This window comes from Athene cunicularia (genome assembly GCF_003259725.1).
Source record: "Athene cunicularia isolate RWA chromosome 1 unlocalized genomic scaffold, athCun1 chr1_part2, whole genome shotgun sequence".
NCBI lineage: Eukaryota > Metazoa > Chordata > Aves > Strigiformes > Strigidae > Athene > Athene cunicularia.
In genome coordinates this window covers 10614097-10634825 of record NW_020799092.1, presented here as the reverse complement: position 1 = coordinate 10634825, position 20729 = coordinate 10614097, and the positions used below count along the sequence as shown (strand labels likewise).

The following is a 20729-nucleotide window of genomic DNA, read 5'->3' as shown; positions in this document are numbered from 1 at the left end:
AAATAGAAGTTCCTGTGCACCCTTAATCCCAATCTTCCCTTTTTTTTTGCCACCACTTTAGTCACCCTTTCCTCTTCTTTGATTTAATGAATCTTTCTATTTGGGAGCCTATCTAATGTTTTATTTATTGACTACATAGTTTCAAAATGGAAATGAGAGGTGGGGAAATTTCAGAAGAAATACATTACCTTAGGTAACACTATGTATATGCTGAGGTCAGTGTAGTAAAGCTCTTGATATAGTAGCAAACCCAGTAATATTTTTTCTGCCAACGAACAAGTCTTCATGTTCATGTCAAAGCACTCACTCTCCCACTCTCCCATAACTTTTCTCACACTCTTAGACAGAAAGCTGAAAACTAAAATGGAAATAGTTTCAGGGGTTGTACACACTCTGTGACTGAAAGTGATCTATTTTTGACTCTCATTATCTCTCTCTCTCTTGGCTTTCTCAAGTGTATTTTTAAAGTATTTTCTTCCATGCATAACATTTTATAAGGAGTCAGAATTAGGTCTGCAGTATATAAGGATTAAAGCTCTGCGTGGTCATTTTAGCTTCTACAACAGGAACCAGGAGGAAGTGAGGCAGGTAGGACATTAGATTTCTCTCACAGATGTCAAATAAGAATCCTGCTAGAAGCCCAGACATGGACAAGGTACTTTGCCGTAGCAGCCCTTTATGTCATTCAGGGACAAATAAAGGGAAGACAGGCATGAAGGGGCTTTCATAAATTCACTGGGCTAGACAGCTGCATCCTTATGTGTGCTGTAAAACCCAAAGGAGTTGAGCTGTGAATGTTTTTGTTTATGTGGCCTTATATGGCCCAAGCTACACTGTCATTCATGCTGAAGCAAGTGAGCGGTAAGCAGTGATGCTGCCATTATTTCTTTATATCCTGTGATGGCAGGTGAATCTGAAGCTGCAACACATTGTACAGCCTGGGTCAACAGCCTCATGTCACCTCTCCACTTGCCCTTGTACTGCTTCTGCTGCAAGCTGCCTTATGCACTGAATGGCTCCTGTTGCCAGCATCAGAATCAGTGAGTACTGAAAGGGAGGCATTGTCTCTGGTTGCTCATTTTTGCCCAGCACGTTAAAGAAATGGTGACAGTACTGTATTGAGCCATTCCTCTTTTATATAGGCTTTATTAACAAATCATTGAAAATAAGGGCCCTGAGGTCACCAAATCCACCCTGTGAAAGTTCAACTATATCTATTTTTGACAAATATTTATCTTGTGGGTAAAAGCCTTCTGTGATTCTTCAACCTTCCCACAGCAATCTGTTCCACGGTCCATCATCCTTGCTGTTTGTCCTTAAAGTCTAACTGAACCCTCCTTACTGCAAATTTAAGGCCATTGCTTTTGTTGTACCCACAACTACATTTTAAATATTGGAGAATGCTACTCATTGCTCTCTTGGTCTTAAACAGCTCCAAATAGAGTGATTATTACACCGGATACTCTTGTTTAAATATACTGATACAGTATTTTTTCTAGTTGCCTCAGACTTTTTGACTCATGGTCATAAGTTCTGATTCATTACAACCACCAAATCCTTGTTGGATAAACTGATACCCAAGCAAACATCCCCTCAGCTGTGTTCACATCATTAATTTGTTCAGCCTCTGTACCACACTTTCTGCTTCTCTATATTGTACCAAAACTTTTTGCTAAATAGAAGTGGTCTTTTTCTTAAAAGACTGGTCATCTTACACCATGTCTCTGAAATGCTGGGGTTTCAACCCCAAGCCCCAAATTAAGGTTGACATATGGTGATTCCCACAGCCCTTCACAAAGGGGGGGTGAGTTTATCTCTAAGCTTCCCTCCAGGGTGGTGCCGGGCTTGCAGGGAGAGCCATTAGGTAAATGAGCCCCAGGTGTCCCACATGAAGTAAACAAAGGTCAGGTGTCCCACTTGGGGATAAAAGCTGGGACCCCTTGCAGGAAGGGGCAGTGTCTGTCTGTGGGGTGGATGCACTTTGCAGAGTTCCCTGTTGGGGAAGGACCTCCTGCCTCCCTGGGACTGGGCTCCAGTCAGGTCTGGCTTTAGTAAATGTGGGCTGTGTAGAGATTCAGTATGTGGCTTCCTTGGTCTCATGTGTTTGGTTTGTTGACTTGGTTGTCTCCTGTCCTTTCTATAGGAAGTTGCATTTCACCATTTGTTCCACCCATTGTTGGTTGTGGGATGTCATTGTTGAGGTCAGTGTGATTTATGTTGATTATGTATATTCTGACTTGTTTGTACCCCCAGTGCTCGCCCATGTACTGACCCTTTTGTATCAAATACGATTTGGTTATTGGTTCATCTCTATGCTGGTTGTGTCCTTTATGCTAGGCCTGATAATTGGCAAAACAGTCTCCAACTCACCAGGATAACTTTTAATTTTGTTCACTGATACACTTCTTGTGCATATTTTCCATCCCATCATCAAAATTATCAATTAATAAACTGCAGTGTGCCTGTCAGGCTAACAAAGCATATTTGCAAATTGACCCACTGTCTCTCTGCCACTGCATCTCTTCTCTGTTCACTTTTTTCCTGAATCATTTTCCAGAAAGGTCCTCTCTGAGACTTCTCTGCGTATACAGTTGTCTTATAACTAGATTATGACTGAGCTGGGAAGAACTCTTTCTGACTTACTCAAGTCTGTCTCAGTTATTTAAAACCAGTTATCTCACTCCAAATACCAAAGTACTAAAGCTCACTTGTTTCAGAATAAAATAGCAAGCTGTTAAAATTTGTTACTTCAGATTAAACTCCAACTGTGATTTGAGCTTTTCTATTCTTCTGAGCACCTTGTGAGTGATGCGCTCAGTTGTATCCTGCACCCAGCTTAGCTGTGTCTTATTTTTGTCTGCTTCTTCAGACCAGAAACATAAGCCTGGCCAACACAAAGGAAGCCATCACCACTAGCAAAGACTGGGTCAAGAATTATTATAGTAAGCAAATCTAATTAAGCTAATGCAAATAAGACTTGAAAGACTATTACACTTTAGTACCTTAGTGATTCAAGCTGAAATGCAGCTTTCTCAGAATTTGCAGTGGGATGAGCCAGAATGGGTTGTCCTTGGGAACCTCTTGCACCTAAAGTTAATTTCTAACTTCTGCCATTTTGTCATATCCAGTGGAAGTCAGCATTTTCTTGAAGCTTTGGCTCTTGGAATCACGCTATGGTCTCCTTTTTTATTACTAGGCAAGAAATTTATGACTCTTGGTTATAAAGATGAGATAAAAATGTAGCCAGATACATTACAAAGATTCAAAAATATAAATATGAAATAGAAGCACACCCCCCCTTTTTTTTAATTTACAAACCCAGTTCCACTGTGTTTGTACACCCACTCCACTTGTGAAGAATTTGCATTTTTTGAGGTGAAAACTAGGTCATGATTTTTGAGTCCTTGCACTTGGCAGCATGATTTTTGGCCTGTAGCTCAAAATGGAGCCTGCCATCAGGACTTTGGGAATCTATTATTGTTGTCAGAATCACGCAGTGTAATATAGCAACTGCCCAAAGCAAAACAAAACCAACCCAAAATACTTCAAGATACTATAGTCATTATATCCATCTGTCTAGCTATTTATAAACTAGTTAGCTAAGGTACTCCACACATTCCATTCCTGTTATTTTTGCAGGTGCCCTTGAAGCAAGTAAAAAAACCAAAATGTCTCAGGGTTGAGAAGGGGAGAATTTTTTTGCTACACAAGTCAAACAGTAAGTCTTTTTCTCAAAGTCTGAAAAATTATACATGAACTGCAGTGAAGAATTTCTGGACTTGGTTCAATTTGACACTTCGGGGGATACTAATTGAGCGTTCAATAGCTTCCACACTGTGTGAGTGGGGTAAGCCAATCCAGGAAAACCATCAGCCGTAGGGAAACCAATTTCCTCTCTCAAACTTATTGTTCCTGTATGTCAAAGGCGATCCCAAGAGATTCCACTTGTTGCTGACACATTCCAGAAATAATTTCATTTTCCCAGTACTTCTTTTTTTCTTTCTTTTTTCTTTAAATCAGCAGAAGCATGCACAAGAATTAAGTATCACAAGGGCAAAAGAGAAAGCTGAGAAAGCTTAAGCTTGTAAAAGAAATGTTGAGAAAAGAGGCAACATAGTGAAGATAAGACAAAAATGCCAAACCTGCTTGTTTCCATTGCCCTTGTAGTGCTATGCTGCCTATGTGTAATATATGTGTGTACAAAAACTAGTGTATCAGTAAAAAGATTATTTACTTGACTGGTCTCTCTGCTGATATGAAATAGAGTAGCTCTGCTGAACTCCTTAGAATTACATATTTGTTAGGTTGTGGCTGTCTAGCTCACTACAAAACAGAGAGAAACATCGGAACATGAAGCTACCTAGGAGATAAATATTGCTAGCCCTCAGCTACAGCACTCTTAGCTTCTGCTGAAGATGTGACTACCCCACACAGTGAGGATGTGCCAGATCTACCCTTATTTTTCATCTGTGTTTCAGAAACTATCAAGAAACGGAAGAAGTGCATTAGAAGTAAGACCATTTCTATTTCTCATTAGAAAAGCCTCTCCCAGAACATGGTTACATGCCTGTCTCTGAGACGATGAGTGAAGACCCTAGACAGTCACAGGCACTTTTCACCAAGCAGGTGTTAGACCAGTGAACATGCAGAACAAGCAACAGGCATCTTCTAATTGCAGTTATCTTATTTTTATATAGAGTAACTGTTGAAAATAAAACCACACCATTATCATATTTGCATAATTCTTTTACAAAACTAGTCTCTCAGCAGTTTCAAAGACATTGCTTCATCTCACTCCCATTTCCTGCAGGGATATTAGGGTCATCTGGAAAATTTAAGTCGACCTGACAACAAATATTCTGGTGAAACTAATATCAAGAGAGCAACAGCTTACAAATACTCTTTATACTTCTTGGTTAAGAAATCAGGATTAAAGATTTACTTCGTATTTCTCCGCTTCACTAAAAGCCCATACTTTACTATTTTCAAACTTCTAAATTTGTGTGCCAACAGTATCATATCTGTCACTGGCAACAGTACCCATTCTACCAGTGACAGAATTCAGCTATGGGAGAACCTACTGTGATTCTCCTTGTGTTCTGGCAGACCCACAGTACGTCTGCATTTTATGTCTTCAGGTATTTTCCCTGAAATTTCAACATGAAGCTATTTCTCACTTATTTACAAAATTTACTAAGTTCTGTCATCACTGTTAGCCCAGAATCTCCTGTTAATTTATCCTCACAGCACTTCTTCATTAGATGCCAGGTTTTCCAGAGCACTCAGACTCAATTTTTTGAGTGTTCAACACCTAAATTGGAGCCGGATTTTCAGAAAAGCTTGGTTCTCATTTAGGTTCTTAAAGAAGATGCAAATTTTCAAAAACTCCCAACAGCAGTGCCTGCTGCCCAGACTGTGTAAGAAACTGAGGATACAGTGTGCTAAACTTCTACATACGAATATTACATTTTGGTGCCTAAATCAGAGGTGATTTCCTTGTCAAGTCTGGTTGTCAGACTGGAAGGCTGAGCTCTCTTGACAATCTGGATGGCTATCGTAAGGTTATTGCTACTTTGCAGAAGACAGACTGACAGAGTGAGACCCCAGTGCAACAGAACATTGCACAACAGGTGGAAATGAAATCAGGATGCAGGCTCTCAAGCCATCCATTTCTGTCCCCGTACACTCTGGCAAATTGGCCTGCAGTATGATTTGCTTGTAATAGTATATGTGTTCAGCTCCAGTGAGAACTGCATGTCAGTGGCATGCACAGTGGACCCTGGCTGCAAAGCAAGCTGACAAGCATCTTGCATGATGACAGAGCTGCTGTACATGACACAGGGAATGAGACAGAATTAAGCAAGTTCCTGGAAAGCTGCAGTACAACACTTTTTCTGCCCTCCTCCTACTCAGAGGATTTGAGAAAAACAGACATTCTGACTATCTGTGCTTACATCTCAGAATCAAAGCAATGCTAGGATTATTTTTTTTTTTCCCTGCACTAATTACAACCTTTCACTGACTCTGGCTTACAGCTTGAATACCATACACCATGATGTAGATTCATCCATTGCAACTCCCTGAGCCTGGAAGGTGCATGACAGCTGCCAAAGGGCTCCAGCTCAGCACAGCCCCAGAGTGGAAGAAGTCCACAGGACCAAGTGAACTGCTAAGTCTACACAGCACAAGTATATAATGCTAAATGACACAGAGGCAGAAAGGAAGACTGGGCAACAGCCCAAATCATTCACACTGTTCACTCATCAGGTTGCCCTCGCTTTGTTTTCAACTGTGCTAACTAGCTCCCTCTGAGACAAACCTGATCTAAATGGAGCTAGCCCTGGTGCCAACAGGTCTTGGGGTTAAGAACTAGTCTTTAAGTCTATTTTGTGTAGCAGTACAGGCATAGCTACAAGGCCCAAAACCACCAGCCTCACCAACAGACAAGGTTATTTACTCTGAGCATGCATACATCCCAGCTGGTTCTTTCGCTTCTCTCTCCTGAGTGATGACACAGTGCTCACCTGGTGAGATCTGAAATTACTGATTCACATGCACTAGCCATGCCTAAGGCTGAAATCCAACCCTAGCATGCCCAAAGCAATGGTAAAACTCTGATTTTGGTGGGGCAGGAGACTGGCTCAAAGAAAAGACTAAAGTTAACTGTTACAAATACTTGTTAAAGACATAGGAGACAAAATTTATTGTTATCATGTAATCCTTCACCTCTTTGAAAATGTAGACAGAGATAATTTTCAAGCATTCTTATTTAAGCTCTGGCAATTTTAACGTGCCGCATTTTTCACTTCCAGTAGAGGCAGCTCAGTTTATAAGGGACCAGAGCAAGATGGCAAGGCCCAAAGTTGCAGTTGTGCTAAGCACCACCAGCACAGGCAGAGAGTGGTGGTTGCTTGTTGTTTGTAAAGGCTGTTGACGCATGTTTCAAGGTGGGCCCAGATTGTCAAACCCAAAGTGGTGGTACTTCACAGTCTCCCTCTAAGTCTGCTTCTCCTGGTCATGTGTGCAGGTCCTTCTTCATCCCCTCCCTCCATACGGTATTTTAAATTTTAAAAATACTTCCAATCTGGCTGTGTTAATGTGACAGATGGGAATGCTCTGGCAGCTCCCTTCTGGTGAAATATTTATAAGGTGTTGTATAGCTTCAGAAAGCAACGTATTAGGACATGGGGCGGGGGGTAGAGGGAGGAGCTTTCTTATTTTAATTTCAAGCAGGAACTCAAGTAGAGTGAGTCATAGCTCTTCAAACATGAGTCCCAATGCAAGTAACAAAATGCAGAAATATAGATTAGGCAGCTAGAACAAACAATGCTTTTAATCACCGAGGACCTAGATGGTGATTTGTTCGCAGAATGCCCAGGGAATGGGATGGGATGCCACACAGGGTTGTTTTGGTCACAGAGACAGATAAATCATTGTTTAGCTTCATTAATGGGGTCTAATTCAGAAAGTGACTTGGGACATGCTGAATACTGAGCATGTGAGGAGCTGTATTGATGAGCTCCAGAACAGCCGAGGGGCTGCAGCTGGTGTTCACAGCCCTGCAGGGAGGGAGGGTATGCCGCTGCTACAGGAAAGCTGCCCTCTTCACACCCAGCTGGGATGTTTACAAAGTTTAGAAAGTGGGAACAGCAATTACATCACACTGAATAAGGATGGGTGGGGAAGATATTTCTGGTTTTCCTCACACCCCCTCCCAACAGTATCACTAACATGAGTACTCCCATAATGCGCAATATAATGGTATCCCAGCAACCGTGCTGAAATAATACTATTTTGTGCTTTATGTATAGAGCAGTACCTGCGCAAAACTCAAAGCCCTTTACAAAGTCGACAGCCATAATTATCCTAAGGGCTAATTTTGTAAATTAGAGAGGCACTGGAATACCAGTGATGTTTTTGCCAATCAAATAGAGGGAATAGATGTGTATTTTTCCTGAAGTAGTTATTTATTAATTTTGGCCAAGAGTAGGTTCCAGTATGCTCTTCTGGACAGCTTCATTTTACCTGCATGGCAAAAAAGGGTAAAGCTCATAAAGAGGCATTACCTTTCTGTGTTTCGTTACATGGTGTTATTTAGAGATCCAGAAATTTCTTGGTTGGTGTGGTCCAACACACCTTTATCTAGTCTTTATTTTGCCACTGCCAGATTGCACAGTTAGACACCGGGGTATGCTTTCCTGTTTGCTTAGCTGGAGCCATTGCACTTTAATGTTTACTAGCACTGCTGAGAAAAATTCCAGCAGGGTTGGTTGGTTTTTTTTTTTTCCTCTTTTTCCCATAGCATTTGCTTATTTGTCAAAATTGAAACATTCTGAAGTTTGCTTTTGACAGTTTTCCTTCACAACCCAGGAAGCTTTGGGATCAGTCAGCACAAAGGCTGGGTTTCTTAGAGCTCTTGGCATTGCACTGCCTGTGGGGAAGAGAGCCAAGATGTCTGCTTCAGAGTCCTAGTCCCATGGCTTTTTCTTTATTATAGAGAATTTTAAAATATGTCTCTTGTCAGAGTAATACCAAATTTTGAACCATCTAAATTTTCTATTAAGCAGAATCACTTTTCAGTGCAGAACTGCAATATTTATGCACTTAACATGATTGCCAGAGGTACCAAAGTACAAAGCAGTCCTATCTGGAGTATTATCCAACATTTACTTGTATTACAAATGATAATGCAGTGTCTTTCTAGAGCACATGTGAAATAGAAGGTCTTCCTCTCATTGATTCATTGCCACCCAGATGACAAAGTCTAATTGGAAATCTATGCATCTTGGTAGATCTTGGATCTATCCCAGATGTTTCTCACTGACTTTTCCATTCCAAATACTCTTTGAATTTTAACAGCCATTGTATTTTTAGACCTCTCTAGTATCTTCCATCTCAGAGCTTCATAGCAGGCCTTGGAGGTGGAGCAAACATTGCAGGCCTCCATTTTGCAAATGAGAAGGCTGAATGCAGGAGGTTGCCAAAGATCACAGTGCCGTTCCAAGGCAGCGTGAGGAGTGGGACAGATGGCCACCCTCACAGGAGAGCAGATCTATGTTATTTCTGGCACACTCAGGCACCTCCATTCTGCCAGCCTCCACTCTGGAAGCTGAGATGGCTAAGGAGCCCTTCATTTTCTGTCCAGAAAAGTCATAGCTATTTTGTGCCATGAAAAGGAATCCGTACTTTTCCCTTAAGAAGGCTGCAATTCAGAAGTAAGTTAAATGACTTGCTCTGAGTGGCAAATATGCCAAAAGGGAAACATTTTCCTGGCAAAATACTAACATCCCTAACTGTGCTAACAGCAAGCAATCTTCTGTCCCTCTCCCCCCAGCTTCAATGTCCTTAGTGGAGGGGGCATGTTAAAAAGTGGCTAGTCTGGCTAGCATGAGCCACAAAAAGAGTTTCTGCCTGGTCTGTTGGTCCTGGGGGATGTGAGCAGCACTGACACTAGGAGCCAATGCAGAACCACTCTCAGAGCAGAGCTCTGCATCCCTGTTGTGCTCCAACTGTGCCCCAGCAGGATTTAGAGACCAAATATTTCATTTATCCTGCAGAAAGGACTACAGGGTTTTCTCAGGAGCTTGATATTGCACAATGGCATTCATCTTGCAGAGTACAGAGAACTTCAGCATCTTAGGCTGTTACCATTTATAGCTTTTTGGGAATTAGTGAAACACTCTCTTTGCACATCATCTGTTACCATGGCCTGGAAGCATTCATTTCCAGATAGAAGAACAGCTGTAGTAAAGTAAAAATTGTAGTAAATACATGGCGTAAAAGTTGTAGTAAATACAGGGCATATAGCTGCACACTACATTAGAACGGCTATGAAAAGCAAATCAATCACATCCATTTCTTCCAAAACCTACTGCCATCTGCATGCTAAAAAACAATCTAATTTTGCTGGTGGCCTGGCAGAACTTCTTTCTCTCAAATCAGTGGGGCTGCACCTGCTTACTTAGTGCTGGTGAATTTGACTTACAAGCATAAAATTTCTTTTGCATCTGCAGGGTCTATGAATAATTAACTACAGTCATCTGCAACAGAGGCATCTGCTTTGGCACATGAACTCAGTTTTTGAGCTGCTGCTGAATTCAGCACTTGAAAATAATTTCAAATGAAGTCTTCTAAATCTTCCTTTGGTTCATTTTGATAATATATAAAGTGACAAAGAATTGTATTTAAGACACCTCCTTTATGGCAGGACTCTAAGTACCGTTCTTTGTCACAAGAATGAATTAATGTGGGAATACACACCTCCTCATGCCCTACTAGTTCTTGTGGATATAAGTTTCCATAGCTCAGAAACATTCTTATTTATAAGTATTAACTTCTGACTTCCCATTTGCAGCTTTCTAGTTCTCTTTGATGTGGTCTTTAACGCACATTGAATGGTATGACAGTTAAGGAGAAACTGGCTGGTTTTGAACTGTTTGGTTGTATACTAGGGAAAAGTGAAACGCTCTGCCTGTCCATCTGCAGCTATGTTGTGTAAAGCCAGTAGAATACCACCACATAAATGCACAGTAACATGACATCAAAACCCTAGAGTATATGTGATCATCATGAATGACAAATGAAAATGGAGAGTGAGTGCATAGCCAGGTTGGAGCACCAGGAAGCCGTATTCCAAAACAGTGTGGGGTCCAACAGGGATGGGATAGAACTGGACTGTGAGGCCATGGGTAAAGATCTTCAGTGTGCCATTTCTCCTATGGTCAACAGACTGAGCTGTGTGGAAGAAGGAACAAGAAAACTCAGATTAACAGAAGATTAAGCACACAGGGACCCAATGAATGTCATGGGCCCTAAATACAAAGGGCTCATGGGTGTCCAGTCCAGGATGCTGTCAGAGCTATCTTTTTCCAGCCTGGTGGTTTGTTTTGCATGTTTGCATGTCTAGATATAAGTATTTTACTTTAGAACTATTTTCTAGGCATTCTTCTGCTCTGTGAGTCTTCTCATGGTAATCTTTGTTCTTGTGCTCTTCTTGGTCTGTGTTTGCATAGCACCTAACACAGTCTAGTCTGGTGTGCTGAGAACTGAATTGCTACAGCTATGGAAGCAATTAAATCTGGGAGGAGTGACACTAACAGAGCTCAGCTTTTTTTTTCAGATGTGGATCCCAAGATTAAGTTCAGATGTCTAAAGAGGAGAGTTTACAATGAACCATTTCTTTAACTGGAGCTTTACACACATTATTGAAACATAATATACTTCAGATAACTATTTGTCAAATTTGGATGGACTTCGGTCAGCAAATAATTAAAATATGAGACAGATGGCAAGATAGAGCAAAACAGCATGACAGAGGAAAAAAAAAAAAAAAAAAGCAGTTTCCTTAGGAAACCAGGATCACAAATACAGCAGTAAAATGGGACATTTGGATTCATGTATTTTATCGTTTCACATCTTTTCTTCTGACAGGTCACACTTTTCCAGAAGTACCTCCCTTTATTGTTTTCCCCATAACATTTAGACTTGTGTTTCTTATGCAATTAAAGTCACACCTCACAAATTCTTAAAGATAGAATTACAGTATATAAAATAATGGACTACGGTGAGTTAATTTGAGATTAGAAGAGTAAACACAAAGCATATTTAAGATACTGTCTCAATAATAATCATTATATTGCAATTCAGAAAAAATCATCTACCCTATGATTCTACTAAGTAAGTTCCATGATTTTTTTAAAATTGTGTACAATCCTCTCACTTTTTTTGAGCAACAGCAATTCCAAATTCCACATAAATCCATGAATTACTATTCTAAGCAACCCTTAGTTAGTTCTAAGCAACATCTCTACTATTAATGTATCCCTGCTTAGGAAAGATTCATTCAACAACCTGTGGAATTCAAATAACTATCTGAAATTATGTGTTTCTCTGGTCCTCTCCTACTCGCAAAATGCAGTAAGTTGTCTAGGATCAGAGACTTCTACTATATATTTGTTCCCAACAGAATATGCTTTTTTCCCGGGACTACTCCATGCACAGATTCTCTGAGACTTGCTAGTTACTTCCAAATATTCTTCAACACAGTCTCCTGCTGCTAGTAAAGGAATTTGAGCATGTAACTGAGGTTTTATTCCTTTATTAGCTGAGAATTTTTAATGTCCAGAATCCTCTCATCTCTTTAGCACATATTTTCCGAACCAAATATACACATCAGCTGTCTAAAACCCACTTTTCTTTTAAAGCCGGGAAACAATGAAAGTTCTTGGTCACTCTTTTAACAAGGTCACATAGTATCACTTGTTTTTCATGAGAAAAGAGTTTTTAGCCATGTTGCTCTAATCAAATTTAGTTTTGCTATTCTTTTCTATTCTTCCTGTAGCTCCAGATGGATTTAGTTTTATTCAACTACAGGTGTGAAACTGGTGAAAATGCTTTTTGTATGTTCAGTGATTTCTATTAATCAAAGCTTCTATAGCAGTATCAGTCATTATTTACTTTCCAACTTCAGATGACAATTAGCAAGAGAGATTTGAACTCTTCTCAAACACAATATATTTTGCTTTGATGTTTCCAGAGTTTGAAATCAGATTTACATGTATAAGCTAGCTTGGTGGTTCCAGTCCACAGACCTGCTGAAACAAGCTTTAAAGGATAACAGTGTTTGTTTAAACAGGTATTCAGTAGATAATGAAGGAGCAATGACCTCTTTATATTAAGATATGACATTTATGTCTAAGTTATTCTAAGTGGCTAAAGATGACAGGTTTCTAGGCTCCTCTCCTATTCATTTCTGAATACCATTTTCTGAAACTTCTGATAAATAAAATTGAAACAGATTTTTTGTGTTCCTTTCCAACCAAGTTATATGAAAGAGTTTGAGATACTTTTTTACAGAAAAATCTTTTACACAAGAGAATGATTTTATGAGAAGATTAGTTACAAAACAGTTCTCTTTTATTTCTTTGGTTTCGAAGAAACACTCTCCCTCTGAGGTTTATAAGCCATCTCCTTCCTCATCATTTCAAAAGGTGAAATTTGCTTATATGCTGTGGAGCATTTCAAGGCCTCCAGTTCACCATCATTCCTAAAGTAATGATATAGGATATAAACATTGCAGAGGCCATTTGTTGACCCTTTGTACAAGACTGTATGCCCAAATATCAAATCTAATAAAACAAAGGCAAAATAGTGATGGGAAGACTACTTCATCTCCATCTTGGAAATGGTTCACCATTTATCTTTTTCTTTCCTTTCTCTTTTAAAAAAAAATCCATGGCCCATATGGTATATGACATCTCTGCATAGACTCTTTCAAGCAGATCCGTTTTCATGTGTGATACAGTAGTATGTAACCTATACGTTTCAAGCCAATTAAGTCTATCTGCAAAAATGAAAAATAAGACAGATAAACCCATGAAGAGCAGAATACTAGCAAGTTCTCAATACATAACTGGTTTCTCAAATCTGCTGCCCATTGGAAATATTGTGTAATAGGCTGATAGGGCCCACATCCTGAGATAACTTGCATGGAGCTTCTGCACAAGCAGAACGAATTCCTCTTTACTCTGTTGAAGGGCATCATTTGGTAAACTCTCCCCGATAAACTCTCCTTCAGATAGCAGCTGAAAAATTGTGGGTTTGGTGGATAACTCATAGGTTACAAAGACAAAAAGAATTACATCATTAGCAAGGCCTTTATCAAATGTAGCTGTAAATCATCAAAATTCAGCTTTCACTCATAGACCATCACTTGTAATTTTGAAAATATGTATTTAGATAAATAATTTTCCTCATCAAGTGTGAGAAATTAAATTGCAGCTTCAAAACTGTATTTCAGCGCCATAGTAACTCCTTGGCATGCTGTTTTTCACAGGATGTAAGAATGCACTCTGGGCTCTGTCTGACCACTCAGGTGTACTCTTCTCAAATTCAATGGTTGGAACCAGACAGTCAACTGTTGCACATGTCAAAACTATCCATACTCCTAACAGTCTCTCACAAATTGTTCCATACTCAGTTTTGCTGATATTTCCTTCCTATCTCTTTCAACAGGCTTGGCTTGAAAAGTGTGATGCATGCTCACAGCATGGTGTCTTCCCTCTCCATCAGCTTCACTCCAGAGTAAGTTTCCAAGCAAAGAGAGTTACCAAAGAGCTTGCCGAGCCCAAGCTGAAAGCTGTTGTATCTGGCCTGTCACTTGCACTAGCTGGCCCCAGGGCAGCTGTTTCTCCATCTCCATCACCAACTCCACGAGGGAGGGTTGGTAGCAGCCCAGGCTAAAGCCCTGATGGGAAATGCAGTCTGTGACCTGAGGGGAAACAGGAGACAAGGTGATGGAGATCAGCTCATTGCAGCACTCCCTCTAAATTGCAAGCCCTGGGCTGCTTAGCTTGGTCTAAGCTTGGAGGGTGTGTTCTTTGACAAGTGGAAAAACTGCTTAGCAATTAGTGTGGTGCAGGTCCTAGGAAGAAATGTAAAGTAATTCAGTATCTGGAGATGAAGTAGGAAGTGTGATGAAAGAACCTAGAGTGGTACAAAGTTGCTGAGGGCCCTGTCTAGCACTTCCACCTCTCTTAACTTCTGAGAGCGCTAAATAAATCCTACTGCCACTTTGCTTCCCCAGTGAGGAACGAAACTTCTGGCTTGTAAGGACAAGGAATGAAGCGCCTGCTTGTCTGCCTGATGTGGGAGCAACTACCTGCCTGAGCCAGGGTAGGACTCTGGAGCTCTGCTAAAGTGGTAGGAGACCTGTCTTGTAGCATTTATCTAGCCTGATTTACCCCTAAAAGGGAAGACTTCTGATTTGGTTGGAAAAGGATGTACATGGCAACTAACACCATGGGGATCCATGGTCAGAAAGCTGTGAAGGAGTCATGTTACAAAGGTAAGAGCCCTGCACAGAAACCAGTAACTATCTGGTGGTGTGGTACTATGAAAAACGCTAAATCCAAGAGTCTGAGTTTTTATGCTAGAAGGATATGCTAGGAAATACAGCATTGTTTTGTGGGAACTCAAACTCCTTGCTGTCTGGGTATTTGTGTATCATACTCTAAAATAATGTGCTTGATGTAATCACCTGATTTATTTGACATTTCCTTTTCAAATATGTTAGTATGACTTAGATATGTATTTGTTTATCTGTGTACATGTATAAAAAATATAATGCTGTGCGCAGGGCCTGTTGTTGTATCAACAAAAATTATTTTATAGTGTTTTTCTTGAAGCAAATAATGATTTTGTGAAAATGCCTACTGCATGTGCAGGCACATCTTGCCCTCATTTACATCAATTCTATTAACATAATACATATATGCAGTTATGATAGTGTAAAGCAACCAAAGAAGCAGTGAGAACTACTTTCCATTATATAATCCTGCAGGATGGAATTCAGGGAAGGCTCTATCTTCTGGCTAGAGTTAAAAGGAGCAAAACATAAGTCTTTGGGGACTTCGGACTGGACTGGCTGGGGCAATTTTTCTGCTTTGCTTTTCTTGTGTAGAGAGATGCTTGAAAAATTTCCAGATAACATTTTTTTTCTCCTAGAAAATGCCAATTTATGGAAATCAACAAGTTTCATGGGAATATGCCGATTTTAAAAAAAGTATTTCATTGCCCAAAAAAGTAAAAAGCGAATGGCAACGGCAAGGTCAAGGAATATTCTGATATTTCATTTCAAGCTTGTCAGTTTTAACGTTTCAGTTTGCATAAGATTTTAAATAGAGGCACAATAAACCATGACTTATTTAAATAAGGAAATCACTTTACGGTCAACTTTTGTAATTGTGTAGAGTTGGAAACAGGGTACAGTGAAAATACCAGGGTTTTTTATGGAGCTCTAAAATCTGCTGCTGTTGATTTCTGTTAGGGAGATAATTCCTGTGTGCAGAAGCTTGAAAAGGGAGTGGGAAGGGCTGTGAATGCCCACTTGAGGAACCAAGGTACTGCTGTTATTTATGGGTTTAAAAGAGGACTTTGGACCTGGAATGGTAGTTTCTTGCTAATGCTTTTCATAAAGCTGTGTTATACAAACCTTGGGATAAGATGCTTTATGTATGGAAAATCTAGTCTAAAGCTTTAATTCACTCCTATCCCTTTCAAATACTAACACCGTATAACTTGTATCCCCCATCTTATCTTGTAGGAGTGTGACTTTAATAAATAGTAAACTGAGGCTGGTGAGGGTCCAAGCCCATACCTGTGAACAGCTGTGTATGCATCTATCCTTCTGATGTGATGAAAGTACCATATCATCAGTTTTGTTTTTCATTAGTGGTTTCTGCTCAAGAACATGACTAAGCAAATTCAGGTACTTTGGCTGCTGTGGTTTTCCTTTTATTAGTACAGTGATTTTTGGTTTCTTGGAGGGTCTTTCTTTCTGGTGTGGAGCTGGAGTTGAGTGGTATTGCAGCAGTTTAATGTTTGGGTTTTAAAATTTTCAATAAATGTTAAAAGATTTGCTTGTCCTTAAGGAAAAAAAAAAAAAAAGTGAACATGAAACACTCCTGGAGAATAAAGTGCTCTTTGTTAACTTAGATGCTTGTGATCAACTTCTGGGCTAAAAGTGTTTCTTCTTCTGAGTTTGTCTAACCAAAGCAAAGCAATCTATTTCAATTCTATTTAACGAAAACTTGCTCTTGAAAAATTGCTTTTATGAAGAAAGTGTCATTTTTGTAACAGGACTATACACAGACTACCTCCCCATATGCAAATTGTACCTATAATTCAAGCCAGAAATGTTAGATCCAGCAGATGTCTCTTGTCTGGTGATGGGGGACGAGCAACTCAGAAGTACAAGTGCCCTGAGGTCATATATTGAGGCTGGAGCCACAGCCCCCCATCTGATCTCTGATGGGAAGCACTCATACCTGTCCTTCTATATTAAGGTAGACAAGGCCAATGTGAATGCCCATTTGAACAACATGGGGTCAGACCTTTAGAGACTTCTTGCAATTCCACTTCAAATGTTCCTTCCACCATGTAAACCAGACATTTTCTCTTAGTTATCTAGCTTTTCTCCTAACTTGTTTTACGCATACCCCAAGGCTCCAAATATCCTCCTTTATCAGTTTTTTTCCCAATGCCTTTCCCATGTTTTTTGCTTTCACAAGCTGAGAATCCAATCTATGTCAAGGTGCACCCTCACCACTTAATGCAAAAATCCTTGATGTGATCTAACTTATGACTTATTCAGGTCCAGCTGTACAACTTAAGTTAATTCAAGTAAGAGCTGATCTCTGCATCCTGTAGTCAGATAACCCTTGGGATGCTCTAGGAGATCTTCCTAAATTATCCTAATTCATTGTAGTGTGTGTTTACGAGCACATGTGCCCTCAGCAGCTTCTTTTTTTGTATTGTCTTCATTTTTTTAAGCTTAATTTGGCCCAGCTGATTGGAAATAGGCCCAACCCTGCTTACAGGTAGGTCCTATAATGTCCATTAGGGACTGAGTCAGGACCACTCCTTGCTTGTGGGGAGAGCACAGCACACTACCATGATGGTACATGTGGTAGGAAGATCAGGGAGGGGTTATCTTTTTTTATGTCCTGAAACATCCTCCTTCCCCTTCTCAGTCCTGGCCTTGGTATCATGTGAGCCATGTGGGTCTCAAGCTGCTGCCATAGGCTGCACTGACTGATGAATGTTGGAGCAAAAATGAACACTGACTGCCATCAAGCCTGTCAAACGGGCATTTCCAGAGAAGGGAAGTTTGAACACTTCTTTGCTCAACACCCCAGCCTGAAAAAGTTCTCACAACTTTCATCCAGTCCCCAGTTCTGAAAAGACTGGAGTTCAGCTAAGCTCTTGCCCCACAAGTCAAGATTGTTGCCCATGACTTCAGGTGCTCTGCCGTTCCATCCTGTGCTGCGTCTGCACTACTGATGGAGCACTGGCAAAGTAGGCTTGCTGCCTGTCCGTGCTGTTTAGATGCCACTCTGCTCTTCAGTGCAAACTCTAGACATCTCCAGAGCACAGTGGGTAGACTGTTTAAGTCCACTTTATTTCCTAGTGTGGAGATCAGGTGTGCCTCCATGCGCTATGGATCCACTGGGGACTCAAAGTGCTTTGTGACAGTGTTTCCCCTTAGGATTCCTTGCTTTGAGAAAGGATTTGTCTAGAAGTCATCATGTGGCCAAAGCCGTGTGCCAAAAGACACTGAAATGAGCTGCAATGCAAAGAACTAGGTTTCTGGCCTACACTTCACCAGGCATCAGAGATGCAGTGCTAATGCAAGCCAATGCTTTTCTGTCCCCCTCTCTGGGGCCAGCTAGGCTGTGACGTCTGTTCCTCTGCGTGCTAGACACATGCAAGGAAACGCCAAGTACAGCAATGTGGTCTTAGAAATTGAGAGGTGGAAGAAGAGGGGTTTCCAACCAGGGCAGGGAAAAGGGAGACCAGAAAATGATGAGCAGCACGTTAAATAAGCAGGAGTGGGTAAACAGCTGTGTCCTACCTGTTTTTGCATTGCCTGTGCCTAGCTTGATGTGACTTTCATTTTGGTGTCAGTGGTAACTCCAGCAACAGGAGTACTGAGTAAACGACTGAAGATAGGAACTGAAGAGGATGCAGAGAAGAGCAGTGACAGTAAGGGAAAGTATGCAAGGAGACTCACAGGTGAAGAGATGCAGCCCTTGCTTATTACAGACTGGCCTTTTTGCTTGTCTGACCCATGCAACATGCAGATCCCAGGAAAAACTGCTCCTTAAAGGGATGTGAGTGATTTGATGCCATGAAAACAGAGGTGGTGCCTGGCTGCAGTCAATGGAAAGCACTGAGAAACCTTCGTAGGTAGAAAATGTTCTGTACAGAAAGTTTAGCATTTGGGCCTAAACTAGTCACTGAGTTTTTTGTTGTTGTTCTAGACTTTTGGCTTGACTCATTTGTGAGTGGCCCTTATCCAAGAAAAATGTTATGCTGTTTCTAAGGGATACACAACAGCTCAGAAAGTTTTTTCAGGATATGATAATCCTACTTCCCTTACATGCCAGTATATCCTACTATGTGATCTAGTAACTATCTGTTAGTTGCTGGTACTGTATTTCGATCCAGCAGCCACCAAAAACCCATGCACGTAAACACCACATGCTGTCTAGAAAATACAGACAACATTTTAAGTTTAGCAGAACGTAAATTCCCTAAAGACACAAAGCCTGTCTTAATAAGACACTCGGTATGCTGTATATAGGTTCAGTCAGACATATGCTAGAGAAAGGAAGACCTGAAGAATAGTACAAGATGCAAGTTGGTGTCAGAAGGTCTGAAAGATTAATGTCACTTTGCCTTTTGATACAGTACTCTCTCGCCAGGTGCAGCTAAGAAGCTAGCACTTTTACTGGGTTCAGTCTCTACACATTTCAGTGCTAATCTTGACAGTCTTGGTGACACTACCTGATGCGATAATGAAGTATAATTCCATAGTCCTGAGCTCTAGTTAAAAAAATCTTTGCTCATTATCTTGAACCACCCCTCCAAATCTTGATGCAGAACCTGTAAGTAAAATTGTGTAAGGCATTGAAGCCCCTCCAAACAGGGTCTATAATCATGGTGGCTTATAAACCAAAATGCAAAACTTCACTTTGACAGTTCCATGTGTAGACAAGTCATTGAAACCACACGGGCAATACTGTAAGCTTGTGGTTTATTTCTGGATCCGTGATGTGGGAAATGGAAGATATATAGCTTGGGCTCTTGAAGCTGTACTTTGAACAAGGGCAAATACCTGGAAAGGAATTCAAATCATAAAATACTAGGTTTAAAATTGGGACAGTTGTACAGAGAAGTACTCTAGAATAGTCTTTATGTTCCATGTTGACACTGTGTCGTCTTATTCCAGAGCAATTTCGTTGTCTTCTGGGAATTCCAGTACACTTCTTTGCAGGACTTGCTCATCTCAGAGCTGCCTGTCATTGAAACATGCTGAAGATTAATTAAGTTTAATGTACTCCTAAGGTTGTTCTTGCTCATTTTTGTGCATTAGGAGAAAAAATTCTGCACATCTTTCCTGACATACCTATAGCTGCAAAGTCACTATGTATGCAGGCAGTAGTATGGGGGGAAGGTCCTTTGGCCTGCACAGCATATTTAATTATGCCATCTGGCTTAAGCTGTCCTTACTAACTATGTGAGTAGTGTATGTATATAATATTAATTACTAGTAAATCTTTACACTTATAGTAAAAGTAGGGATGCTTTTTGCCTAACTCCTTGCTTTGTAGTGACTTCTGGCTAGATTTCTGCCTGTAACCTTGGTTCTTGGAAGGAGGTATTCTTAATTCTCAGTGCACCCTGATGCTCACAGACAGGCTTAATGTCTCAACCAACTTTGTTGCCATAGGAAAAGGGCATCAGGTATACTTCTAAGGGCTAACAAGTACCACTGGGACACTGCATGAAGATGTTCTCTCAACCACATCATTCTCTGGTACAGAAGCTTCTACAGGGAAGAGCTATTTCAGATGAGTGCTTCAGTGCCAATTGGAAAAATATAAGGCAAGAGTTTAAAATGAACTGAGAGGAAAAACATTTTCTTTAAATCAACTCGCTGAGTCTTCTACATTCCATTATGAAACACTTTCTAGCCTCCAATCTTTTTAAAGCAAGCGCGTGAGCCTGCCCCTCACCATATAAAGAGCAGAATGTTCTTCTATTAGAAGCCAACAGGCTTCACACTTTTGAGAAGGGTCCTGGTGTATTCCTAGGCCATATACCACGTCAACCCTCTGCTACAAGACAATACCAATTGGTGTTACTGCTGTTAATGGCATTTTTGT

General features: G+C 40.5%; 1 protein-coding gene across 1 annotated transcript in view; it reads right to left on the bottom strand.

Annotated features, from left to right (window-relative positions):
* RERG (RAS like estrogen regulated growth inhibitor) overlaps positions 1-20729 on the bottom strand; it is a 105182-nt gene that overhangs the window by 59798 nt on the left and 24655 nt on the right. The window lies entirely within an intron of this gene.